Here is a 25,106-nt window from a genome sequence, read left to right as displayed (position 1 = left end):
CTGTTTCAGCCCCTCTGTTTCAGCTCCTCTGTTTCTTGCCCTCTGTTTCTCGCCCTCTGTTTCAGCCCCTCTGTTTCTCGCCCTCTGTTTCAGCCCCTCTGTTTCTCGCCCTCTGTTTCAGCCCCTCTGTTTCAGCCCCTCTGTTGCAGCCCCTCTGTTTCTCGCCCTCTGTTTCAGCCCCTCTGTTTCAGCCCCTCTGTTTCTCTCCCTCTGTTTCTGCCCCTCTGTTTCAGCCCCTCTGTATCAGCCCCTCTGTTTCAGCCCCTCTGATTCTCGCCCTCTTTTTCTGCCCCTCTGTTTCAGCCCCTCTTTATCAGCCCCTCTGTTTCAGCCACACTGTTTCTCGCCCTCTGTTTCTCGCTCTCTGTTTCTCGCCCTCTGTTTCTGGCACTCTGTTTCAGCCCCTCTGTTTCAGCCCCTCTGTTTCAGCCCCTCTGTTTTTAGCCCCTCTGTTTCTCGCCCTCTGTTTCAGCCCCTCTGTTTCTCGCCCTCTGTTTCAGACCCTCTGTTTCTCGCCCTCTGTTTCAGCCCCTCTGTTTCAGCTCCTCTGTTTCTCGCCCTCTGTTTCAGCCCCTCTGTTTCAGCCCCTCTGTTTCTCGCCCTCTGTTTCTGCCCCTCTGTTTCAGCCCCTCTGTATCAGCCCCTCTGTTTCAGCTCCTCTGTTTCTCGCCCTCTGTTTCTCGCCCTCTGTTTCAGCCCCTCTGTTTCAGCCCCTCTGTTTCAGCCCCTCTGTTTCAGCCCCTCTGTTTCTCGCCCTCTGTTTCTCGCCCTCTGTTTCTCGCTCTCTGTTTCTCGCCCTCTGTTTCTCGCCTCTGTTTCAGCCCCTCTGTTTCAGCCCCTCTGTTTCACCCCCTCTGTTTTTAGCCCCTCTGTTTCTCGCCCTCTGTTTCAGCCCCTCTGTTTCTCGCCCTCTGTTTCAGCCCCTCTGTTTCAGCCCCTCTGTATCAGCCCCTCTGTTTCAGCCCCTCTGATTCTCGCCCTCTGTTTCTCGCCCTCTGTTTCAGCCCCTCTGTTTCAGCCCGTCTCGTTCAGCCCCTCTGTTTCAGCCCCTCTGTTTCTCGCCCTCTGTTTCTCGCCCTCTGTTTCTCGCCCTCTGTTTCTCGCCCTCTGTTTCAGCCCCTCTGTTTCAGCCCCTCTGTTTCAGCCCCTCTGTTGCTTGCCCTCTGTTTCTCGCCCACTGTTTCTCGCCCTCTGTTTCAGCCCCTCTGTTTCAGCCCCTCTGTTTCAGCCCCTCAGTTTCTCGCCCTCTGTTTCAGCCCCTCTGTTTCAGCTCCTCTGTTTCTCGCCCTCTGTTTCAGCCCCTCTGTTTCAGCCCCTCTGTTTCTCGCCCTCTGTTTCTGCCCCTCTGTTTCAGCCCCTCTGTATCAGCCCCTCTGTTTCAGCTCCTCTGTTTCTCGCCCTCTGTTTCTCGCCCTCTGTTTCAGCCCCTCTGTTTCAGCCCCTCTGTTTCAGCCCCTCTGATTCAGCCCCTCTGTTTCTCGCCCTCTGTTTCTCGCCCTCTGTTTCTCGCTCTCTGTTTCTCGCCCTCTGTTTCAGCCCCTCTGTTTCACCCCCTCTGTTTTTAGCCCCTCTGTTTCTCGCCCTCTGTTTCAGCCCCTCTGTTTCTCGCCCTCTATTTCAGCCCCTCTGTTTCAGCCCCTCTGTTTCAGCCCCTCTGTTTCTCGCCCTCTGTTTCTCGCCCTCTGTTTCTCGCTCTCTGTTTCTCGCCCTCTGTTTCTCGCCTCTGTTTCAGCCCCTCTGTTTCAGCCCCTCTGTTTCAGCCCGTCTCTTTCAGCCCCTCTGTTTCAGCCTCTCTTTTTCTCGCCCTCTGTTTCTCGCCCTCTGTTTCTCGCCCTCTGATTCTCGCCCTCTGTTTCAGCCCCTCTGTTTCAGCCCCTCTGTTTCAGCCCCACTGTTTCTCGCCCTCTGTTTCTCGCCCACTGTTTCTCGCACTCTGTTTCAGCCCCTCTGTTTCAGCCCCTCTGTTTCTCGCCCTCTGTTTCTGCCCCTCTGTTTCAGCCCCTCTGTATCAGCCCCTCTGTTTCAGCTCCTCTGTTTCTCGCCCTCTGTTTCTCCCCCTCTGTTTCAGCCCCTCTGTTTCAGCCCCTCTGTTTCAGCCCCTCTGTTTCAGCCCCTCTGTTTCTCGCCCTCTGTTTCTCGCCCTCTGTTTCTCGCTCTCTGTTTCTCGCCCTCTGTTTCTCGCCTCTGTTTCAGCCCCTCTGTTTCAGCCCCTCTGTTTCACCCCCTCTGTTTTTAGCCCCTCTGTTTCTCGCCCTCTGTTTCAGCCCCTCTGTTTCTCGCCCTCTGTTTCAGCCCCTCTGTTTCAGCCCCTCTGTATCAGCCCCTCTGTTTCAGCCCCTCTGATTCTCGCCCTCTGTTTCTCGCCCTCTGTTTCAGCCCCTCTGTTTCAGCCCGTCTCTTTCAGCCCCTCTGTTTCAGCCCCTCTGTTTCTCGCCCTCTGTTTCTCGCCCTCTGTTTCTCGCCCTCTGTTTCTCGCCCTCTGTTTCAGCCCCTCTGTTTCAGCCCCTCTGTTTCAGCCCCTCTGTTTCTTGCCGTCTGTTTCTCGCCCACTGTTTTTCGCCCTCTGTTTCAGCCCCTCTGTTTCAGCCCCTCTGTTTCAGCCCCTCTGTTTCTCGCCCTCTGTTTCAGCCCCTATGTTTCAGCCCCTCTGTTTTAGCCCCTCTGTTTCAGGCCCTCTGTTTCTCGCCCTCTATTTCAGCCCCTCTGTTTCAGCCCGTCTCTTTCAGCCCCTCTGTTTCAGCCCCTCTGTTTCTCGCCCTCTGTTTCTCGCCCTCTGTTTCTCGCCCTCTGTTTCTCGCCCTCTGTTTCAGCCCCTCTGTTTCAGCCCCTCTGTTTCAGCCCCTCTGTTGCTTGCCCTCTGTTTCTCGCCCACTGTTTCTCGCCCTCTGTTTCAGCCCCTCTGTTTCAGCCCCTCTGTTTCAGCCCCTCAGTTTCTCGCCCTCTGTTTCAGCCCCTCTGTTTCAGCCCCTCTGTTTTAGCCCCTCTGTTTCAGGCCCTCTGTTTCTCGCCCTCTATTTCAGCCCTACTCTTTCAGCCCCTCTGTTTCAGCCCCTCTGTTTCAGCCCCTCTGTTTCAGCCCCTCTGTTTTTAGCCCCTCTGTTTATCGCCCTCTGTTTCAGCCCCTCTGTTTCTCGCCCTCTGTTTCAGCCCCTCTGTTTCAGCCCCTCTGTATCAGCCCCTCTGTTTCAGCCCCTCTGATTCTCGCCCTCTGTTTCTCGCCCTCTGTTTCAGCCCCTCTGTTTCAGCCCGTCTCTTTCAGCCCCTCTGTTTCAGCCTCTCTGTTTCTCGCCCTCTGTTTCTCGCCCTCTGTTTCTCGCCCTCTGATTCTCGCCCTCTGTTTCAGCCCCTCTGTTTCAGCCCCTCTGTTTCAGCCCCACTGTTTCTCGCCCTCTGTTTCTCGCCCACTGTTTCTCGCCCTCTGTTTCAGCCCCTCTGTTTCAGCCCCTCTGTTTCAGCCGCTCTGTTTCTCGCCCTCTGTTTCAGCCCGTCTGTTTCAGCCCCTCTGTTTTAGCCCCTCTGTTTCAGCCCCTCTGTTTCTCGCCCTCTGTATCAGCCCTTCTCTTTCAGCCCCTCTGTTTCAGCCCCTCTGTTTCAGCCCCTCTGTTTCTCGCCCTCTGTTTCTCGCCCTCTGTTTCAGCCCCTCTGTTTCAGCCCCTCTGTTTCAGCCCCTCTGTTTCAACCTCTCTGTTTCTCGCCCTCTGTTTCAGCCCCTCTGTTTCAGCCACTCTGTTTCAGCCCCTCTGTTTCAGCCCCTCTGTTTCTCGCTCTCTGTTTCTCGCCCTCTGTTTCTCGCCCTCTGTTTCTCGCCCTCTGTTTCTCGCCCTCTGTTTCAGCCGCTCTGTTTCAGCCCCTCTGTTTCTCGCCCTCTGTTTCTCGCCCTCTGTTTCTCGCCCTCTGTTTCAGCCCCTCTGTATCAGCCCCTCTGTATCAGCCTCTCTGTTTCATCCCCTCTGATTCTCGCCCTCTGTTTCTCGCCCTCTGTTTCAGCCCCTCTGATTCAGCCCGTCTCTTTCAGCCCCTCTGTTTCAGCCCCTCTGTTTCTCGCCCTCTGTTTCTCGCCCTCTGTTTCTCGCCCTCTGTTTCTCGCCCTCTGTTTCAGCCCCTCTGTTTCAGCCCCTCTGTTTCAGCCCCTCTGTTTCTTGCCGTCTGTTTCTCGCCCTCTGTTTCAGCCCCTCTGTTTCAGCCCCTCTGTTTTAGCCCCTCTGTTTCAGGCCCTCTGTTTCTCGCCCTCTATTTCAGCCCTACTCTTTCAGCCCCTCTGTTTCAGCCCCTCTGTTTCAGCACCTCTGTTTCACCCCCTCTGTTTTTAGCCCCTCTGTTTCGCGCCCTCTGTTTCAGCCCCTCTGTTTCTCGCCCTCTGTTTCAGCCCCTCTGTTTCAGCCCCTCTCTATCAGCCCCTCTGTTTCAGCCCCTCTGATTCTCGCCCTCTGTTTCTCGCCCTCTGTTTCAGCCCCTCTGTTTCAGCCACTCTGTTTCAGCCCCTCTGTTTCAGCCACTCTGTTTCTCGCTCTCTGTTTCTCGCCCTCTGTTTCTCGCCCTCTGTTTCTCGCCCTCTGTTTCTCGCCCTCTGTTTCAGCCGCTCTGTTTCAGCCCCTCTGTTTCTCGCCCTCTGTTTCTCGCCCTCTGTTTCTCGCCCTCTGTTTCAGCCCCTCTGTATCAGCCCCTCTGTTTCAGCCCCTCTGTTTCTCCCCCTCTGTTTCAGCCCCTCTGTTTCAGCTCCTCTGTTTCAGCCCCTCTGTTTCTCGCCCTCTATTTCAGCCCTACTCTTTCAGCCCCACTGTTTCAGCCCCTCTGTTTCAGCCCCTCTGTTTCACCCCCTCTGTTTTTAGCCCCTCTGTTTCGCGCCCTCTGTTTCAGCCCCTCTGTTTCTCGCCCTCTGATTCAGCCCCTCTGTTTCAGCCCCTCTGTATCAGCCCCTCTGTTTCAGCCCCTCTGATTCTCGCCCTCTGTTTCTCGCCCTCTGTTTCAGCCCCTCTGTTTCAGCCCGTCTCTTTCAGCCCCTCTGTTTCAGCCTCTCTGTTTCTCGCCCTCTGTTTCTCGCCCTCTGATTCTCGCCCTCTGTTTCAGCCCCTCTGTTTCAGCCCCTCTGTTTCAGCCCCACTGTTTCTCGCCCTCTGTTTCTCGCCCACTGTTTCTCGCCCTCTGTTTCAGCCCCTCTGTTTCAGCCCCTCTGTTTCAGCCCCTCTGTTTCTCGCCCTCTGTTTCAGCCGCTCTGTTTCAGCCCCTCTGTTTTAGCCCCTCTGTTTCAGCCCCTCTGTTTCTCGTCCTATGTATCAGTCCTTCTCTTTCAGCCCCTCTGTTTCAGCCCCTCTGTTTCAGCCCCTCTGTTTCTCGCCCTCTGTTTCTCGCCCTCTGTTTCAGCCGCTCTGTTTCAGCCCCTCTGTTTCAGCCCCTCTGTTCCAGCCTCTCTGTTTCTCGCCCTCTGTTTCAGCCCCTCTGTTTCAGCCACTCTGTTTCAGCCCCTCTGTTTCAGCCCCTCTGTTTCTCGCTCTCTGTTTCTCGCCCTCTGTTTCTCGCCCTCTGTTTCTCGCCCTCTGTTTCTCGCCCTCTGTTTCAGCCGCTCTGTTTCAGCCCCTCTGTTTCTCGCCCTCTGTTTCTCGCCCTCTGTTTCTCGCCCTCTGTTTCAGCCCCTCTGTATCAGCCCCTCTGTTTCAGCCCCTCTGTTTCTCGCCCTCTGATTCAGCCCCTCTGTTTCAGCTCCTCTGTTTCAGCCCCTCTGTTTCAGCTCCTCTGTTTCTCGCCCTCTGTTTCAGCCCCTCTGTAACAGCCCCTCTGTTTCTCGCCCTCTGTTTCAGCCCCTCTGTTTCAGCCACTCTGTTTCTCGCCCTCTGTTTCAGCCCCTCTGTTTCAGCCCCTCTGTATCAGCCCCTCTGTTTCAGCCTCTCTGTTTCTCGCCCTCTGTTTCTCGCTCTCTGTTTCAGCCCCTCTGTTTCAGCCCCTCTGTTTCAGCCCCTCTGTTTCTAGCCCTCTGTTTCTAGCCCTCTGTTTCTCGCTCTCTGTTTCTCGCCCTCTGTTTCTCGCCCTGAGTTTCATCCCCTGTGTTTCAGCCCCTCTGGTTCAGCCGCTCTGTTTCAGCCCCTCTGTTTCTCGCCCTCTGTTTCAGCCCCTCTGTTTCTCGCCCTCTGTTTCAGCCCCTCTGTTTCAGCCCCTCTGTATCAGCCCCTCTGTTTCAGCTCCTCTGTTTCTCGCCCTCTGTTTCTAGCCCTCTGTTTCAGCCCCTCTGTTTCAGCCCCTCTCTTTCAGCCCCTCTGTTTCAGCCCCTCTGTTTCTCGTCCTCTGTTTCTAGCCCTCTGTTTCAGCCCCTCTGTTTCAGCCCATCTCTTTCAGCCCCTCTGTTTCAACCCCTCTGTTTCATCCCCTCTGTTTCAGCCCCTCTGTTTCTCGCCCTCTGTTTCTGCCCCTCTGTTTCAGCCACTCTGTTTCACGCCCTCTGTTTCAGCCCCTCTGTTTCAGCCCCTCTGTATCAGCCCCTCTGTTTCAGCCCCACTGTTTCTCGCCCTCTGTTTCTCGCTCTCTGTTTCTCGCCCTCTGTTTCAGGCCCTCTGTTTCAGCCCCTCTGTTTCAGCCCCTCTGTTTCAGCCCCTCTGTTTTTAGCCCCTCTGTTTCTCGCCCTCTGTTTCAGCCCCTCTGTTTCTCGCCATCTGTTTCAGCCCCTCTGTTTCAGACCCTCTGTTTCAGCCCCTCTGTTTCAGCTCCTCTGTTTCTTGCCCTCTGTTTCTCGCCCTCTGTTTCAGCCCCTCTGTTTCTCGCCCTCTGTTTCAGCCCCTCTGTTTCTCGCCCTCTGTTTCAGCCCCTCTGTTTCAGCCCCTCTGTTTCAGCCCCTCTGTTTCTCGCCCTCTGTTTCAGCCCCTCTGTTTCAGCCCCTCTGTTTCTCGCCCTCTGTTTCTGCCCCTCTGTTTCAGCCCCTCTGTATCAGCCCCTCTGTTTCAGCCCCTCTGTTTCTCGCCCTCTGTTTCTGCCCCTCTGTTTCAGCCCCTCTGTTTCACGCCCTCTGTTTCAGCCCCTCTGTTTCAGCCCCTCTGTATCAGCCCCTCTGTTTCAGCCACACTGTTTCTCGCCCTCTGTTTCTCGCTCTCTGTTTCTCGCCCTCTGTTTCTGGCACTCTGTTTCAGCCCCTCTGTTTCAGCCACTCTGTTTCAGCCCCTCTGTTTTTAGCCCCTCAGTTTCTCGCCCTCTGTTTCAGCCCCTCTGTTTCTCGCCCTCTGTTTCAGCCCCTCTGTTTCTCGCCCTCTGTTTCAGCCCCTCTGTTTCTCGCCCTCTGTTTCAGCCCCTCTGTTTCAGCTCCTCTGTTTCTCGCCCTCTGTTTCAGCCCCTCTGTTTCAGCCCCTCTGTTTCTCGCCCTCTGTTTCTGCCCCTCTGTTTCAGCCCCTCTGTATCAGCCCCTCTGTTTCAGCTCCTCTGTTTCTCGCCCTCTGTTTCTCGCCCTCTGTTTCAGCCCCTCTGTTTCAGCCCCTCTGTTTCAGCCCCTCTGTTTCAGCCCCTCTGTTTCTCGCCCTCTGTTTCTCGCCCTCTGTTTCTCGCTCTCTGTTTCTCGCCCTCTGTTTCTCGCCTCTGTTTCAGCCCCTCTGTTTCAGCCCCTCTGTTTCACCCCCTCTGTTTTTAGCCCCTCTGTTTCTCGCCCTCTGTTTCAGCCCCTCTGTTTCTCGCCCTCTGTTTCAGCCCCTCTGTTTCAGCCCCTCTGTATCAGCCCCTCTGTTTCAGCCCCTCTGATTCTCGCCCTCTGTTTCTCGCCCTCTGTTTCAGCCCCTCTGTTTCAGCCCGTCTCTTTCAGCCCCTCTGTTTCAGCCCCTCTGTTTCTCGCCCTCTGTTTCTCGCCCTCTGTTTCTCGCCCTCTGTTTCTCGCCCTCTGTTTCAGCCCCTCTGTTTCAGCCCCTCTGTTTCAGCCCCTCTGTTTCTTGCCCTCTGTTTCTCGCCCACTGTTTCTCGCCCTCTGTTTCAGCCCCTCTGTTTCAGCCCCTCTGTTTCAGCCCCTCTGTTTCTCGCCCTCTGTTTCAGCCCCTCTGTTTCAGCCCCTCTGTTTTAGCCCCTCTGTTTCAGCCCCTCTGTTTCTCGCCCTCTATTTCAGCCCTACTCTTTCAGCCCCTCTGTTTCAGCCCCTCTGTTTCAGCCCCTTTGTTTCAGCCCCACTGTTTTTAGCCCCTCTGTTTCTCGCCCTCTGTTTCAGCCCCTCTGTTTCTCGCCCTCTGTTTCAGCCCCTCTGTTTCAGCCCCTCTGTATCAGCCCCTCTGTTTCAGCCCCTCTGATTCTCGCCCTCTGTTTCTCGCCCTCTGTTTCAGCCCCTCTGTTTCAGCCCGTCTCTTTCAGCCCCTCTGTTTCAGCCTCTCTGTTTCTCGCCCTCTGTTTCTCGCCCTCTGTTTCTCGCCCTCTGATTCTCGCCCTCTTTTTCAGCCCCTCTGTTTCAGCCCCTCTGTTTCAGCCCCACTGTTTCTCGCCCTCTGTTTCTCGCCCACTGTTTCTCGCCCTCTGTTTCAGCCCCTCTGTTTCAGCCCCTCTGTTTCTCGCCCTCTGTTTCAGCCCGTCTGTTTCAGCCCCTCTGTTTTAGCCCCTCTGGTTCAGCCCCTCTGTTTCTCGCCCTCTGTATCAGCCCTTCTCTTTCAGCCCCTCTGTTTCAGCCCCTCTGTTTCAGCCCCTCTATTTCTCGCCCTCTGTTTCTCGCCCTCTGTTTCTCGCCCTCTGTTTCAGCCGCTCTGTTTCAGCCCCTCTGTTTCTCGCCCTCTGTTTCTCGCCCTCTGTTTCTCGCCCTCGGTTTCAGGCCCTCTGTATCAGCCCCTCTGTTTCAGCCCCTCTGTTTCTCGCCCTCTGTTTCAGCCCCTCTGTTTCAGCTCCTCTGTTTCAGCCCCTCTGTTTCAGCTCCTCTGTTTCTCGCCCTCTGTTTCAGCCCCTCTGTATCAGCCCCTCTGTTTCTCGCCCTCTGTTTCAGCCCCTCTGTTTCAGCCCCTCTGTTTCTCGCCCTCTGTTTCAGCCCCTCTGTTTCAGCCCCTCTGTATCAGCCCCTCTGTTTCAGCCTCTCTGTTTCTCGCCCTCTGTTTCTCGCTCTCTGTTTCAGCCCCTCTGTTTCAGCCCCTCTGTTTCAGCCCCTCTGTTTCAGCCCCTCTGTTTCTCGCCCTCTGTTTCTAGCCCTCTGTTTCTCGCTCACTGTTTCTCGCCCTCTGTTTCTCGCCCTGAGTTTCATCACCTCTGTTTCAGCCCCTCTGGTTCAGCCGCTCTGTTTCAGCCCCTCTGTTTCTCGCCCTCTGTTTCAGCCCCTCTGTTTCTCGCCCTCTGTTTCAGCCCCTCTGTTTCAGCCCCTCTGTATCAGCCCCTCTGTTGCAGCTCCTCTGTTTCTCGCCCTCTGTTTCTAGCCCTCTGTTTCAGCCCCTCTGTTTCAGCCCCTCTCTTTCAGCCCCTCTGTTTCAGCCCCTCTGTTTCTCGCCCTCTGTTTCTAGCCCTCTGTTTCAGCCCCTCTGTTTCAGCCCGTCTCTTTCAGCCCCTCTGTTTCAACCCCTCTGTTTCAGCCCCTCTGTTTCAGCCCCTCTGTTTCTCGCCCTCTGTTTCTGCCCCTCTGTTTCAGCCACTCTGTTTCTCGCCCTCTGTTTCAGCCCCTCTGTTTCAGCCCCTCTGTATCAGCCCCTCTGTTTCAGCCCCACTGTTTCTCGCCCTCTGTTTCTCGCTCTCTGTTTCTCGCCCTCTGTTTCAGGCCCTCTGTTTCAGCCCCTCTGTTTCAGACCCTCTGTTTCAGCCCCTCTGTTTTTAGCCCCTCTGTTTCTCGCCCTCTGTTTCAGCCCCTCTGTTTCTCGCCCTCTGTTTCAGCCCCTCTGTTTCAGCCCCTCTGTTTCAGCCCCTCTGTTTCAGCTCCTCTGTTTCTTGCCCTCTGTTTCTCGCCCTCTGTTTCAGCCCCTCTGTTTCTCGCCCTCTGTTTCAGCCCCTCTGTTTCTCGCCCTCTGTTTCAGCCCCTCTGTTTCAGCCCCTCTGTTGCAGCCCCTCTGTTTCTCGCCCTCTGTTTCAGCCCCTCTGTTTCAGCCCCTCTGTTTCTCTCCCTCTGTTTCTGCCCCTCTGTTTCAGCCCCTCTGTATCAGCCCCTCTGTTTCAGCCCCTCTGATTCTCGCCCTCTTTTTCTGCCCCTCTGTTTCAGCCCCTCTGTTTCACGCCCTCTGTTTCAGCCCCTCTGTTTCAGCCCCTCTTTATCAGCCCCTCTGTTTCAGCCACACTGTTTCTAGCCCTCTGTTTCTCGCTCTCTGTTTCTCGCCCTCTGTTTCTGGCACTCTGTTTCAGCCCCTCTGTTTCAGCCCCTCTGTTTCAGCCCCTCTGTTTTTACCCCCTCTGTTTCTCGCCCTCTGTTTCAGCCCCTCTGTTTCTCGCCCTCTGTTTCAGACCCTCTGTTTCTCGCCCTCTGTTTCAGCCCCTCTGTTTCAGCTCCTCTGTTTCTCGCCCTCTGTTTCAGCCCCTCTGTTTCAGCCCCTCTGTTTCTCGCCCTCTGTTTCTGCCCCTCTGTTTCAGCCCCTCTGTATCAGCCCCTCTGTTTCAGCTCCTCTGTTTCTCGCCCTCTGTTTCTCGCCCTCTGTTTCAGCCCCTCTGTTTCAGCCCCTCTGTTTCAGCCCCTCTGTTTCAGCCCCTCTGTTTCTCGCCCTCTGTTTCTCGCCCTCTGTTTCTCGCTCTCTGTTTCTCGCCCTCTGTTTCTCGCCTCTGTTTCAGCCCCTCTGTTTCAGCCCCTCTGTTTCACCCCCTCTGTTTTTAGCCCCTCTGTTTCTCGCCCTCTGTTTCAGCCCCTCTGTTTCTCGCCCTCTGTTTCAGCCCCTCTGTTTCAGCCCCTCTGTATCAGCCCCTCTGTTTCAGCCCCTCTGATTCTCGCACTCTGTTTCTCGCCCTCTGTTTCAGCCCCTCTGTTTCAGCCCGTCTCGTTCAGCCCCTCTGTTTCAGCCCCTCTGTTTCTCGCCCTCTGTTTCTCGCCCTCTGTTTCTCGCCCTCTGTTTCTCGCCCTCTGTTTCAGCCCCTCTGTTTCAGCCCCTCTGTTTCAGCCCCTCTGTTGCTTGCCCTCTGTTTCTCGCCCACTGTTTCTCGCCCTCTGTTTCAGCCCCTCTGTTTCAGCCCCTCTGTTTCAGCCCCTCTGTTTCTCGCCCTCTGTTTCAGCCCCTCTGTTTCAGCCCCTCTGTTTTAGCCCCTCTGTTTCAGGCCCTCTGTTTCTCGCCCTCTATTTCAGCCCTACTCTTTCAGCCCCTCTGTTTCAGCCCCTCTGTTTCAGCCCCTCTGTTTCAGCCCCTCTGTTTTTAGCCCCTCTGTTTCTCGCCCTCTGTTTCAGCCCCTCTGTTTCTCGCCCTCTGTTTCAGCCCCTCTGTTTCAGCCCCTCTGTATCAGCCCCTCTGTTTCAGCCCCTCTGATTCTCGCCCTCTCTTTCTCGCCCTCTGTTTCAGCCCCTCTGTTTCAGCCCGTCTCTTTCAGCCCCTCTGTTTCAGCCTCTCTGTTTCTCGCCCTCTGTTTCTCGCCCTCTGTTTCTCGCCCTCTGATTCTCGCCCTCTGTTTCAGCCCCTCTGTTTCAGCCCCTCTGTTTCAGCCCCACTGTTTCTCGCCCTCTGTTTCTCGCCCACTGTTTCTCGCCCTCTGTTTCAGCCCCTCTGTTTCAGCCCCTCTGTTTCAGCCCCTCTGTTTCTCGCCCTCTGTTTCAGCCCGTCTGTTTCAGCCCCTCTGTTTTAGCCCCTCTGTTTCAGCCCCTCTGTTTCTCGCCCTCTGTATCAGCCCTTCTCTTTCAGCCCCTCTGTTTCAGCCCCTCTGTTTCAGCCCCTCTGTTTCTCGCCCTCTGTTTCTCGCCCTCTGTTTCAGCCCCTCTGTTTCAGCCCCTCTGTTTCAGCCCCTCTGTTTCAACCTCTCTGTTTCTCGCCCTCTGTTTCAGCCCCTCTGTTTCAGCCACTCTGTTTCAGCCCCTCTGTTTCAGCCCCTCTGTTTCTCGCTCTCTGTTTCTCGCCCTCTGTTTCTCGCCCTCTGTTTCTCGCCCTCTGTTTCAGCCGCTCTGTTTCAGCCCCTCTGTTTCTCGCCCTCTGTTTCTCGCCCTCTGTTTCTCGCCCTCTGTTTCAGCCCTTCTGTATCAGCCCCTCTGTTTCAGCCCCTCTGTTTCTCGCCCTCTGTTTCAGCCCCTCTGTTTCAGCTCCTCAGTTTCAGCCCCTCTGTTTCAGCTCCTCTGTTTCTCGCCCTCTGTTTCTCGCCCTCTGTTTCAGCCCATCTGTTTCTCGCCCTCTGTTTCAGCCCCTCTGTTTCTCGCCCTCTGTTTCAGCCCCTCTGTTTCAGCCCCTCTGTATCAGCCCCTCTGTTTCAGCCCCACTGTTTCTCGCCCTCTGTTTCTCGCTCTCTGTTTCTCGCCCTCTGTTTCAGGCCCTCTGTTTCAGCCCCTCTGTTTCAGCCCCTCTGTTTCAGCCCCTCTGTTTTTAGCCCCTCTGTTTCTCGCCCTCTGTTTCAGCCCCTCTGTTTCTCGCCCTCTGTTTCAGCCCCTCTGTTTCAGCCCCTCTGTTTCAGCCCCTCTGTTTCAGCTCCTCTGTTTCTTGCCCTCTGTTTCTCGCCCTCTGTTTCAGCCCCTCTGTTTCTCGCCCTCTGTTTCAGCCCCTCTGTTTCTCGCCCTCTGTTTCAGCCCCTCTGTTTCAGCCCCTCTGTTTCTGCCCCTCTGTTTCTCGCCCTCTGTTTCAGCCCCTCTGTTTCAGCCCCTCTGTTTCTCGCCCTCTGTTTCTGCCCCTCTGTTTCAGCCCCTCTGTATCAGCCCCTCTGTTTCAGCCCCTCTGTTTCTCGCCCTCTGTTTCTCGCCCACTGTTTCTCGCCCTCTGTTTCTCGCCCACTGTTTCTCGCCCTCTGTTTCAGCCCCTCTGTTTCAGCCCCTCTGTTTCTCGCCCTCTGTTTCAGCCCGTCTGTTTCAGCCCCTCTGTTTTAGCCCCTCTGGTTCAGCCCCTCTGTTTCTCGCCCTCTGTATCAGCCCTTCTCTTTCAGCCCCTCTGTTTCAGCCCCTCTGTTTCAGCCCCTCTATTTCTCGCCCTCTGTTTCTCGCCCTCTGTTTCTCGCCCTCTGTTTCAGCCGCTCTGTTTCAGCCCCTCTGTTTCTCGCCCTCTGTTTCTCGCCCTCTGTTTCTCGCCCTCGGTTTCAGGCCCTCTGTATCAGCCCCTCTGTTTCAGCCCCTCTGCTTCAGCCCCTCTGTTTCAGCCCCTCTGTTTCAGCTCCTCTGTTTCAGCCCCTCTGTTTCAGCTCCTCTGTTTCTCGCCCTCTGTTTCAGCACCTCTGTATCAGCCCCTCTGTTTCTCGCCCTCTGTTTCAGCCCCTCTGTTTCAGCCCCTCTGTTTCTCGCCCTCTGTTTCAGCCCCTCTGTTTCAGCCCCTCTGTATCAGCCCCTCTGTTTCAGCCTCTCTGTTTCTCGCCCTCTGTTTCTCGCTCTCTGTTTCAGCCCCTCTGTTTCAGCCCCTCTGTTTCAGCCCCTCTGTTTCAGCCCCTCTGTTTCTCGCCCTCTGTTTCTAGCCCTCTGTTTCTCGCTCTCTGTTTCTCGCCCTCTGTTTCTCGCCCTGAGTTTCATCCCCTCTGTTTCAGCCCCTCTGGTTCAGCCGCTCTGTTTCAGCCCCTCTGTTTCTCGCCCTCTGTTTCAGCCCCTCTGTTTCTCGCCCTCTGTTTCAGCCCCTCTGTTTCAGCCCCTCTGTATCAGCCCCTCTGTTGCAGCTCCTCTGTTTCTCGCCCTCTGTTTCTAGCCCTCTGTTTCAGCCCCTCTGTTTCAGCCCCTCTCTTTCAGCCCCTCTGTTTCAGCCCCTCTGTTTCTCGCCCTCTGTTTCTAGCCCTCTGTTTCAGCCCCTCTGTTTCAGCCCGTCTCTTTCAGCCCCTCTGTTTCTCGCCCTCTGTTTCAGCCCCTCTGTTTCAGCCCCTCTGTTTCTCGCCCTCTGTTTCTGCCCCTCTGTTTCAGCCACTCTGTTTCTCGCCCTCTGTTTCAGGCCCTCTGTTTCAGCCCCTCTGTATCAGCCCCTCTGTTTCAGCCCCACTGTTTCTCGCCCTCTGTTTCTCGCTCTCTGTTTCTCGCCCTCTGTTTCAGGCCCTCTGTTTCAGCCCCTCTGTTTCAGACCCTCTGTTTCAGCCCATCTGTTTTTAGCCCCTCTGTTTCTCGCCCTCTGTTTCAGCCCCTCTGTTTCTCGCCCTCTGTTTCAGCCCCTCTGTTTCAGCCCCTCTGTTTCAGCCCCTCTGTTTCAGCTCCTCTGTTTCTTGCCCTCTGTTTCTCGCCCTCTGTTTCAGCCCCTCTGTTTCTCGCCCTCTGTTTCAGCCCCTCTGTTTCTCGCCCTCTGTTTCAGCCCCTCTGTTTCAGCCCCTCTGTTGCAGCCCCTCTGTTTCTCGCCCTCTGTTTCAGCCCCTCTGTTTCAGCCCCTCTGTTTCTCTCCCTCTGTTTCTGCCCCTCTGTTTCAGCCCCTCTGTATCAGCCCCTCTGTTTCAGCCCCTCTGATTCTCGCCCTCTTTTTCTGCCCCTCTGTTTCAGCCCCTCTTTATCAGCCCCTCTGTTTCAGCCACACTGTTTCTCGCCCTCTGTTTCTCGCTCTCTGTTTCTCGCCCTCTGTTTCTGGCACTCTGTTTCAGCCCCTCTGTTTCAGCCCCTCTGTTTCAGCCCCTCTGTTTTTAGCCCCTCTGTTTCTCGCCCTCTGTTTCAGCCCCTCTGTTTCTCGCCCTCTGTTTCAGACCCTCTGTTTCTCGCCCTCTGTTTCAGCCCCTCTGTTTCAGCTCCTCTGTTTCTCGCCCTCTGTTTCAGCCCCTCTGTTTCAGCCCCTCTGTTTCTCGCCCTCTGTTTCTGCCCCTCTGTTTCAGCCCCTCTGTATCAGCCCCTCTGTTTCAGCTCCTCTGTTTCTCGCCCTCTGTTTCTCGCCCTCTGTTTCAGCCCCTCTGTTTCAGCCCCTCTGTTTCAGCCCCTCTGTTTCAGCCCCTCTGTTTCTCGCCCTCTGTTTCTCGCCCTCTGTTTCTCGCTCTCTGTTTCTCGCCCTCTGTTTCTCGCCTCTGTTTCAGCCCCTCTGTTTCAGCCCCTCTGTTTCACCCCCTCTGTTTTTAGCCCCTCTGTTTCTCGCCCTCTGTTTCAGCCCCTCTGTTTCTCGCCCTCTGTTTCAGCCCCTCTGTTTCAGCCCCTCTGTATCAGCCCCTCTGTTTCAGCCCCTCTGATTCTCGCCCTCTGTTTCTCGCCCTCTGTTTCAGCCCCTCTGTTTCAGCCCGTCTCGTTCAGCCCCTCTGTTTCAGCCCCTCTGTTTCTCGCCCTCTGTTTCTCGCCCTCTGTTTCTCGCCCTCTGTTTCTCGCCCTCTGTTTCAGCCCCTCTGTTTCAGCCCCTCTGTTTCAGCCCCTCTGTTGCTTGCCCTCTGTTTCTCGCCCACTGTTTCTCGCCCTCTGTTTCAGCCCCTCTGTTTCAGCCCCTCTGTTTCAGCCCCTCAGTTTCTCGCCCTCTGTTTCAGCCCCTCTGTTTCAGCCCCTCTGTTTTAGCCCCTCTGTTTCAGGCCCTCTGTTTCTCGCCCTCTATTTCAGCCCTACTCTTTCAGCCCCTCTGTTTCAGCCCCTCTGTTTCAGCCCCTCTGTTTCAGCCCCTCTGTTTTTAGCCCCTCTGTTTCTCGCCCTCTGTTTCAGCCCCTCTGTTTCTCGCCCTCTGTTTCAGCCCCTCTGTTTCAGCCCCTCTGTATCAGCCCCTCTGTTTCAGCCCCTCTGATTCTCGCCCTCTGTTTCTCGCCCTCTGTTTCAGCCCCTCTGTTTCAGCCCGTCTCTTTCAGCCCCTCTGTTTCAGCCTCTCTGTTTCTCGCCCTCTGTTTCTCGCCCTCTGTTTCTCGCCCTCTGATTCTCGCCCTCTGTTTCAGCCCCTCTGTTTCAGCCCCTCTGTTTCAGCCCCACTGTTTCTCGCCCTCTGTTTCTCGCCCACTGTTTCTCGCCCTCTGTTTCAGCCCCTCTGTTTCAGCCCCTCTGTTTCAGCCCCTCTGTTTCTCGCCCTCTGTTTCAGCCCGTCTGTTTCAGCCCCTCTGTTTTAGCCCCTCTGTTTCAGCCCCTCTGTTTCTCGCCCTCTGTATCAGCCCTTCTCTTTCAGCCCCTCTGTTTCAGCCCCTCTGTTTCAGCCCCTCTGTTTCTCGCCCTCTGTTTCTCGCCCTCTGTTTCAGCCCCTCTGTTTCAGCCCCTCTGTTTCAGCCCCTCTGTTTCAACCTCTCTGTTTCTCGCCCTCTGTTTCAGCCCCTCTGTTTCAGCCACTCTGTTTCAGCCCCTCTGTTTCAGCCCCTCTGTTTCTCGCTCTCTGTTTCTCGCCCTCTGTTTCTCGCCCTCTGTTTCTCGCCCTCTGTTTCAGCCGCTCTGTTTCAGCCCCTCTGTTTCTCGCCCTCTGTTTCTCGCCCTCTGTTTCTCGCCCTCTGTTTCAGCCCCTCTGTATCAGCCCCTCTGTTTCAGCCCCTCTGTTTCTCGCCCTCTGTTTCAGCCCCTCTGTTTCAGCTCCTCTGTTTCAGCCCCTCTGTTTCAGCTCCTCTGTTTCTCGCCCTCTGTTTCTCGCCCTCTGTTTCAGCCCATCTGTTTCTCGCCCTCTGTTTCAGCCCCTCTGTTTCTCGCCCTCTGTTTCAGCCCCTCTGTTTCAGCCCCTCTGTATCAGCCCCTCTGTTTCAGCCCCACTGTTTCTCGCCCTCTGTTTCTCGCTCTCTGTTTCTCGCCCTCTGTTTCAGGCCCTCTGTTTCAGCCCCTCTGTTTCAGCCCCTCTGTTTCAGCCCCTCTGTTTTTAGCCCCTCTGTTTCTCGCCCTCTGTTTCAGCCCCTCTGTTTCTCGCCCTCTGTTTCAGCCCCTCTGTTTCAGCCCCTCTGTTTCAGCCCCTCTGTTTCAGCTCCTCTGTTTCTTGCCCTCTGTTTCTCGCCCTCTGTTTCAGCCCCTCTGTTTCTCGCCCTCTGTTTCAGCCCCTCTGTTTCTCGCCCTCTGTTTCAGCCCCTCTGTTTCAGCCCCTCTGTTTCTGCCCCTCTGTTTCTCGCCCTCTGTTTCAGCCCCTCTGTTTCAGCCCCTCTGTTTCTCGCCCTCTGTTTCTGCCCCTCTGTTTCAGCCCCTCTGTATCAGCCCCTCTGTTTCAGCCCCTCTGTTTCTCGCCCTCTGTTTCTGCCCCTCTGTTTCAGCCCCTCTGATCACGCCCTCTGTTTCAGCCCCTCTGTTTCAGCCCCTCTGAATCAGCCCCTCTGTTTCAGCCACACTGTTTCTCGCCCTCTGTTTCTCGCTCTCTGTTTCTCGCCTTCTGTTTCTGGCCCCTCTGTTTCAGCCCCTCTGTTTCAGCCCCTCTGTTTCAGCCCCTCTGTTTTAGGCCCCTCTGTTTCTCGCCCTCTGTTTCAGCCCCTCTGTTTCACGCCCTCTGTTTCAGCCCCTCTGTTTCTCGCCCTCTGTTTCAGCCCCTCTGTTTCAGCTCCTCTGTTTCTCGCCCTCTGTTTCAGCCCCTCTGTTTCAGCCCCTCTGTTTCTCGCCCTCTGTTTCTGCCCCTCTGTTTCAGCCCCTCTGTATCAGCCCCTCTGTTTCAGCTCCTCTGTTTCTCGCCCTCTGTTTCTCGCCCTCTGTTTCAGCCCCTCTGTTTCAGCCCCTCTGTTTCAGCCCCTCTGATTCAGCCCCTCTGTTTCTCGCCCTCTGTTTCTCGCCCTCTGTTTCTCGCTCTCTGTTTCTCGCCCTCTGTTTCTCGCCTCTGTTTCAGCCCCTCTGTTTCAGCCCCTCTGTTTCACCCCCTCTGTTTTTAGCCCCTCTGTTTCTCGCCCTCTGTTTCAGCCCCTCTGTTTCTCGCCCTCTATTTCAGCCCCTCTGTTTCAGCCCCTCTGTTTCAGCCCCTCTGTTTCTCGCCCTCTGTTTCTCGCCCTCTGTTTCTCGCTCTCTGTTTCTCGCCCTCTGTTTCTCGCCTCTGTTTCAGCCCCTCTGTTTCAGCCCCTCTGTTTCAGCCCGTCTCTTTCAGCCCCTCTGTTTCAGCCTCTCTTTTTCTCGCCCTCTGTTTCTCGCCCTCTGTTTCTCGCCCTCTGATTCTCGCCCTCTGTTTCAGCCCCTCTGTTTCAGCCCCTCTGTTTCAGCCCCACTGTTTCTCGCCCTCTGTTTCTCGCCCACTGTTTCTCGCACTCTGTTTCAGCCCCTCTGTTTCAGCCCCTCTGTTTCTCGCCCTCTGTTTCTGCCCCTCTGTTTCAGCCCCTCTGTATCAGCCCCTCTGTTTCAGCTCCTCTGTTTCTCGCCCTCTGTTTCTCGCCCTCTGTTTCAGCCCCTCTGTTTCAGCCCCTCTGTTTCAGCCCCTCTGTTTCAGCCCCTCTGTTTCTCGCCCTCTGTTTCTCGCCCTCTGTTTCTCGCTCTCTGTTTCTCGCCCTCTGTTTCTCGCCTCTGTTTCAGCCCCTCTGTTTCAGCCCCTCTGTTTCACCCCCTCTGTTTTTAGCCCCTCTGTTTCTCGCCCTCTGTTTCAGCCCCTCTGTTTCTCGCCCTCTGTTTCAGCCCCTCTGTTTCAGCCCCTCTGTATCAGCCCCTCTGTTTCAGCCCCTCTGATTCTCGCCCTCTGTTTCTCGCCCTCTGTTTCAGCCCCTCTGTTTCAGCCCGTCTCTTTCAGCCCCACTGTTTCAGCCCCTCTGTTTCTCGCCCTCTGTTTCTCGCCCTCTGTTTCTCGCCCTCTGTTTCTCGCCCTCTGTTTCAGCCCCTCTGTTTCAGCCCCTCTGTTTCAGCCCCTCTGTTTCTTGCCCTCTGTTTCTCGCCCACTGTTTTTCGCCCTCTGTTTCAGCCCCTCTGTTTCAGCCCCTCTGTTTCAGCCCCTCTGTTTCTCGCCCTCTGTTTCAGCCCCTATGTTTCAGCCCCTCTGTTTTAGCCCCTCTGTTTCAGGCCCTCTGTTTCTCGCCCTCTATTTCAGCCCTACTCTTTCAGCCCCTCTGTTTCAGCCCCTCTGTTTCTGCACCTCTGTTTCACCCCCTCTGTTTTTAGACCCTCTGTTTCTCGCCCTCTGTTTCAGCCCCTCTGTTTCTCGCCCTCTGTTTCAGCCCCTCTGTTTCAGCCCCTCTGTATCAGCCCCTCTGTTTCAGCCCCTCTGATTCTCGCCCTCTGTTTCTCGCCCTCTGTTTCAGCCCCTCTGTTTCAGCCCGTCTCTTTCAGCCCCTCTGTTTCAGCCTCTCTGTTTCTCGCCCTCTGTTTCTCGCCCTCTGTTTCTCGCCCTCTGATTCTCGCCCTCTGTTTCAGCCCCTCTGTTTCAGCCCCTCTGTTTCAGCCCCACTGTTTCTCGCCCTCTGTTTCTCGCCCACTGTTTCTCGCCCTCTGTTTCAGCCCCTCTGTTTCAGCCCCTCTGTTTCAGCCCCTCTGTTTCAGCCTCTCTGTTTCTCGCCCTTTGTTTCAGCCCCTCTGTTTTAGCCCCTCTGTTTCAGCCCCTCTGTTTCAGCCCCTCTGTTTCTCGCCCTCTGTTTCTCGCCCTCTATTTCAGCCCCTCTGTTTCAGCCCCTCTGTTTCAGCCCCTCTGTTTCAGCCTCTCTGTTTCTCGCCCTCTGTTTCAGCCCCTCTGTTTCAGCCACTCTGTTTCAGCCCCTCTGTTTCAGCCCCTCTGTTTCTCGCTCTCTGTTTCTCGCCCTCTGTTTCTCGCACTCTGTTTCTCGCCCTCTGTTTCTCGCCCTCTGTTTCAGCCGCTCTGTTTCAGCCCCTCTGTTTCTCGCCCTCTGTTTCTCGCCCTCTGTTTCTCGCCCTCTGTTTCAGCCCCTCTGTATCAGCCCCTCTGTTTCAGCCCCTCTGTTTCTCGCCCTCTGTTTCAGCCCCTCTGTTTCAGCTCCTCTGTTTCAGCCCCTCTGTTTCAGCTCCTCTGTTTCTCGCCCTCTGTTTCTCGCCCTCTGTTTCAGCCCATCTGTTTCTCGCCCTCTGTTTCAGCCCCTCTGTTTCTCGCCCTCTGTTTCAGCCCCTCTGTTTCAGCCCCTCTGTATCAGCCCCTCTGTTTCCTGCCCTCTGTTTCAGCCCCTCTGTTTCAGCCCCTCTGTTTCTCGCCCTCTGTTTCAGCCCCTCTGTTTCAGCCCCTCTGTATCAGCCCCTCTGTTTCAGCCTCTCTGTTTCTCGCCCTCTGTTTCTCGCTCTCTGTTTCAGCCCCTCTGTTTCATCCCCTCTGTTTCAGCCCCTCTGTTTCAGCCCCTCTGTTTCTCGCCCTCTGTTTCTAGCCCTCTGTTTCTCGCTCTCTGTTTCTCGCCCTCTGTTTCTCGCCCTGAGTTTCATCCCCTCTGTTTCAGCCCCTCTGGTTCAGCCCCTCTGTTTCAGCCCCTCTGTTTCTCGCCCTCTGTTTCAGCCTCTCTGTTTCTCGCCCTCTGTTTCAGCCCCTCTGTTTCAGCCCCTCTGTATCAGCACCTCTGTTTCAGCCCCTCTGTTTCTCGCCCTCTGTTTCTAGCCCTCTGTTTCAGCCCCTCTCTTTCAGCCCCTCTGTTTCAGCCCCTCTGTTTCTCGCCCTCTGTTTCAGCCCCTCTGTTTCAGCCCCTCTGTTTCTCGCCCTCTGTTTCAGCCCCTCTGTTTCAGCCCCTCTGTTTCTCACCCTCTGTTTCTGCCCCTCTGTTTCAGCCCCTCTGTATCAGCCCCTCTGTTTCAGCTCCTCTGTTTCTCGCCCTCTGTTTCTCGCCCTCTGTTTCAGCCCCTCTGTTTCATCCCCTCTGTTTCAGCCCCTCTGTTTCAGCCGCTCTGTTTCTCGCCCTCTGTTTCTCACCCTCTGTTTCTCGCTCTCTGTTTCATCCCCTCTGTTTCAGCCCACTGTTTCACCCCCTCTGTTTTTAGCCCCTCTGTTTCTCGCCCTCTGTTTCAGCTTCTCTGTTTCTCGCCCTCTGTTTCAGCCCCTCTGTTTCAGCCCCTCTGTATCAGCCCCTCTGTTTCAGCCCCTCTGTTTCTCGCCCTCTGTTTCTAGCCCTCTGTTTCAGCCCCTCTCTTTCAGCCCCTCTGTTTCAGCCCCTCTGTTTCTCGCCCTCTGTTTCAGCCCCTCTGTTTCAGCCCCTCTGTTTCTCGCCCTCTGTTTCAGCCCCTCTGTTTCAGCCCCTCTGTTTCTCGCCCTCTGTTTCTGCCCCTCTGTTTCAGCCCCTCTGTTTCAGCCCCTCTGTTTCAGCCCCTCTGTTTCTCGCCCTCTGTTTCTCGCCCTCTGTTTCTCGCTCTCTGTTTCTCGCCCTCTGTTTCTCGCCTCTGTTTCAGCCCCTCTGTTTCAGCCCCTCTGTTTCAGCCCGTCTCTTTCAGCCCCTCTGTTTCAGCCTCTCTTTTTCTCGCCCTCTGTTTCTCGCCCTCTGTTTCTCGCCCTCTGATTCTCGCCCTCTGTTTCAGCCCCTCTGTTTCAGCCCCTCTGTTTCAGCCCCACTGTTTCTCGCCCTCTGTTTCTCGCCCACTGTTTCTCGCACTCTGTTTCAGCCCCTCTGTTTCAGCCCCTCTGTTTCTCGCCCTCTGTTTCTGCCCCTCTGTTTCAGCCCCTCTGTATCAGCCCCTCTGTTTCAGCTCCTCTGTTTCTCGCCCTCTGTTTCTCGCCCTCTGTTTCAGCCCCTCTGTTTCAGCCCCTCTGTTTCAGCCCCTCTGTTTCAGCCCCTCTGTTTCTCGCCCTCTGTTTCTCGCCCTCTGTTTCTCGCTCTCTGTTTCTCGCCCTCTGTTTCTCGCCTCTGTTTCAGCCCCTCTGTTTCAGCCCCTCTGTTTCACCCCCTCTGTTTTTAGCCCCTCTGTTTCTCGCCCTCTGTTTCAGCCCCTCTGTTTCTCGCCCTCTGTTTCAGCCCCTCTGTTTCAGCCCCTCTGTATCAGCCCCTCTGTTTCAGCCCCTCTGATTCTCGCCCTCTGTTTCTCGCCCTCTGTTTCAGCCCCTCTGTTTCAGCCCGTCTCTTTCAGCCCCTCTGTTTCAGCCCCTCTGTTTCTCGCCCTCTGTTTCTCGCCCTCTGTTTCTCGCCCTCTGTTTCTCGCCCTCTGTTTCAGCCCCTCTGTTTCAGCCCCTCTGTTTCAGCCCCTCTGTTTCTCGCCCTCTGTTTCAGCCCCTCTGTTTCAGCCCCTCTGTTTTAGCCCCTCTGTTTCAGGCCCTCTGTTTCTCGCCCTCTATTTCAGCCCTACTCTTTCAGCCCCTCTGTTTCAGCCCCTCTGTTTCAGCACCTCTGTTTCACCCCCTCTGTTTTTAGCCCCTCTGTTTCGCGCCCTCTGTTTCAGCCCCTCTGTTTCAGCCCCTCTGTTTCAGCCCCTCTGTTTCAGCTCCTCTGTTTCTTGCCCTCTGTTTCTCGCCCTCTGTTTCAGCCCCTCTGTTTCTCGCCCTCTGTTTCAGCCCCTCTGTTTCTCGCCCTCTGTTTCAGCCCCTCTGTTTCAGCCCCTCTGTTGCAGCCCCTCTGTTTCTCGCCCTCTGTTTCAGCCCCTCTGTTTCAGCCCCTCTGTTTCTCTCCCTCTGTTTCTGCCCCTCTGTTTCAGCCCCTCTGTATCAGCCCCTCTGTTTCAGCCCCTCTGATTCTCGCCCTCTTTTTCTGCCCCTCTGTTTCAGCCCCTCTTTATCAGCCCCTCTGTTTCAGCCACACTGTTTCTCGCCCTCTGTTTCTCGCTCTCTGTTTCTCGCCCTCTGTTTCTGGCACTCTGTTTCAGCCCCTCTGTTTCAGCCCCTCTGTTTCAGCCCCTCTGTTTTTAGCCCCTCTGTTTCTCGCCCTCTGTTTCAGCCCCTCTGTTTCTCGCCCTCTGTTTCAGACCCTCTGTTTCTCGCCCTCTGTTTCAGCCCCTCTGTTTCAGCTCCTCTGTTTCTCGCCCTCTGTTTCAGCCCCTCTGTTTCAGCCCCTCTGTTTCTCGCCCTCTGTTTCTGCCCCTCTGTTTCAGCCCCTCTGTATCAGCCCCTCTGTTTCAGCTCCTCTGTTTCTCGCCCTCTGTTTCTCGCCCTCTGTTTCAGCCCCTCTGTTTCAGCCCCTCTGTTTCAGCCCCTCTGTTTCAGCCCCTCTGTTTCTCGCCCTCTGTTTCTCGCCCTCTGTTTCTCGCTCTCTGTTTCTCGCCCTCTGTTTCTCGCCTCTGTTTCAGCCCCTCTGTTTCAGCCCCTCTGTTTCACCCCCTCTGTTTTTAGCCCCTCTGTTTCTCGCCCTCTGTTTCAGCCCCTCTGTTTCTCGCCCTCTGTTTCAGCCCCTCTGTTTCAGCCCCTCTGTATCAGCCCCTCTGTTTCAGCCCCTCTGATTCTCGCCCTCTGTTTCTCGCCCTCTGTTTCAGCCCCTCTGTTTCAGCCCGTCTCGTTCAGCCCCTCTGTTTCAGCCCCTCTGTTTCTCGCCCTCTGTTTCTCGCCCTCTGTTTCTCGCCCTCTGTTTCTCGCCCTCTGTTTCAGCCCCTCTGTTTCAGCCCCTCTGTTTCAGCCCCTCTGTTGCTTGCCCTCTGTTTCTCGCCCACTGTTTCTCGCCCTCTGTTTCAGCCCCTCTGTTTCAGCCCCTCTGTTTCAGCCCCTCAGTTTCTCGCCCTCTGTTTCAGCCCCTCTGTTTCAGCCCCTCTGTTTTAGCCCCTCTGTTTCAGGCCCTCTGTTTCTCGCCCTCTATTTCAGCCCTACTCTTTCAGCCCCTCTGTTTCAGCCCCTCTGTTTCAGCCCCTCTGTTTCAGCCCCTCTGTTTTTAGCCCCTCTGTTTCTCGCCCTCTGTTTCAGCCCCTCTGTTTCTCGCCCTCTGTTTCAGCCCCTCTGTTTCAGCCCCTCTGTATCAGCCCCTCTGTTTCAGCCCCTCTGATTCTCGCCCTCTGTTTCTCGCCCTCTGTTTCAGCCCCTCTGTTTCAGCCCGTCTCTTTCAGCCCCTCTGTTTCAGCCTCTCTGTTTCTCGCCCTCTGTTTCTCGCCCTCTGTTTCTCGCCCTCTGATTCTCGCCCTCTGTTTCAGCCCCTCTGTTTCAGCCCCTCTGTTTCAGCCCCACTGTTTCTCGCCCTCTGTTTCTCGCCCACTGTTTCTCGCCCTCTGTTTCAGCCCCTCTGTTTCAGCCCCTCTGTTTCAGCCCCTCTGTTTCTCGCCCTCTGTTTCAGCACGTCTGTTTCAGCCCCTCTGTTTTAGCCCCTCTGTTTCAGCCCCTCTGTTTCTCGCCCTCTGTATCAGCCCTTCTCTTTCAGCCCCTCTGTTTCAGCCCCTCTGTTTCAGCCCCTCTGTTTCTCGCCCTCTGTTTCTCGCCCTCTGTTTCAGCCCCTCTGTTTCAGCCCCTCTGTTTCAGCCCCTCTGTTTCAACCTCTCTGTTTCTCGCCCTCTGTTTCAGCCCCTCTGTTTCAGCCACTCTGTTTCAGCCCCTCTGTTTCAGCCCCTCTGTTTCTCGCTCTCTGTTTCTCGCCCTCTGTTTCTCGCCCTCTGTTTCTCGCCCTCTGTTTCAGCCGCTCTGTTTCAGCCCCTCTGTTTCTCGCCCTCTGTTTCTCGCCCTCTGTTTCTCGCCCTCTGTTTCAGCCCCTCTGTATCAGCCCCTCTGTTTCAGCCCCTCTGTTTCTCGCCCTCTGTTTCAGCCCCTCTGTTTCAGCTCCTCTGTTTCAGCCCCTCTGTTTCAGCTCCTCTGTTTCTCGCCCTCTGTTTCTCGCCCTCTGTTTCAGCCCATCTGTTTCTCGCCCTCTGTTTCAGCCCCTCTGTTTCTCGCCCTCTGTTTCAGCCCCTCTGTTTCAGCCCCTCTGTATCAGCCCCTCTGTTTCAGCCCCACTGTTTCTCGCCCTCTGTTTCTCGCTCTCTGTTTCTCGCCCTCTGTTTCAGGCCCTCTGTTTCAGCCCCTCTGTTTCAGCCCCTCTGTTTCAGCCCCTCTGTTTTTAGCCCCTCTGTTTCTCGCCCTCTGTTTCAGCCCCTCTGTTTCTCGCCCTCTGTTTCAGCCCCTCTGTTTCAGCCCCTCTGTTTCAGCCCCTCTGTTTCAGCTCCTCTGTTTCTTGCCCTCTGTTTCTCGCCCTCTGTTTCAGCCCCTCTGTTTCTCGCCCTCTGTTTCAGCCCCTCTGTTTCTCGCCCTCTGTTTCAGCCCCTCTGTTTCAGCCCCTCTGTTTCTGCCCCTCTGTTTCTCGCCCTCTGTTTCAGCCCCTCTGTTTCAGCCCCTCTGTTTCTCGCCCTCTGTTTCTGCCCCTCTGTTTCAGCCCCTCTGTATCAGCCCCTCTGTTTCAGCCCCTCTGTTTCTCGCCCTCTGTTTCTGCCCCTCTGTTTCAGCCCCTCTGATCACGCCCTCTGTTTCAGCCCCTCTGTTTCAGCCCCTCTGAATCAGCCCCTCTGTTTCAGCCACACTGTTTCTCGCCCT

Source organism: Stegostoma tigrinum, chromosome 39 (genome assembly GCF_030684315.1).
Source record: "Stegostoma tigrinum isolate sSteTig4 chromosome 39, sSteTig4.hap1, whole genome shotgun sequence".
In the NCBI taxonomy this organism is placed as follows: Eukaryota; Metazoa; Chordata; class Chondrichthyes; order Orectolobiformes; family Stegostomatidae; genus Stegostoma; species Stegostoma tigrinum.
The sequence above is the reverse complement of the archived record's forward strand: the minus strand, read 5'-3'. Positions refer to the sequence as shown.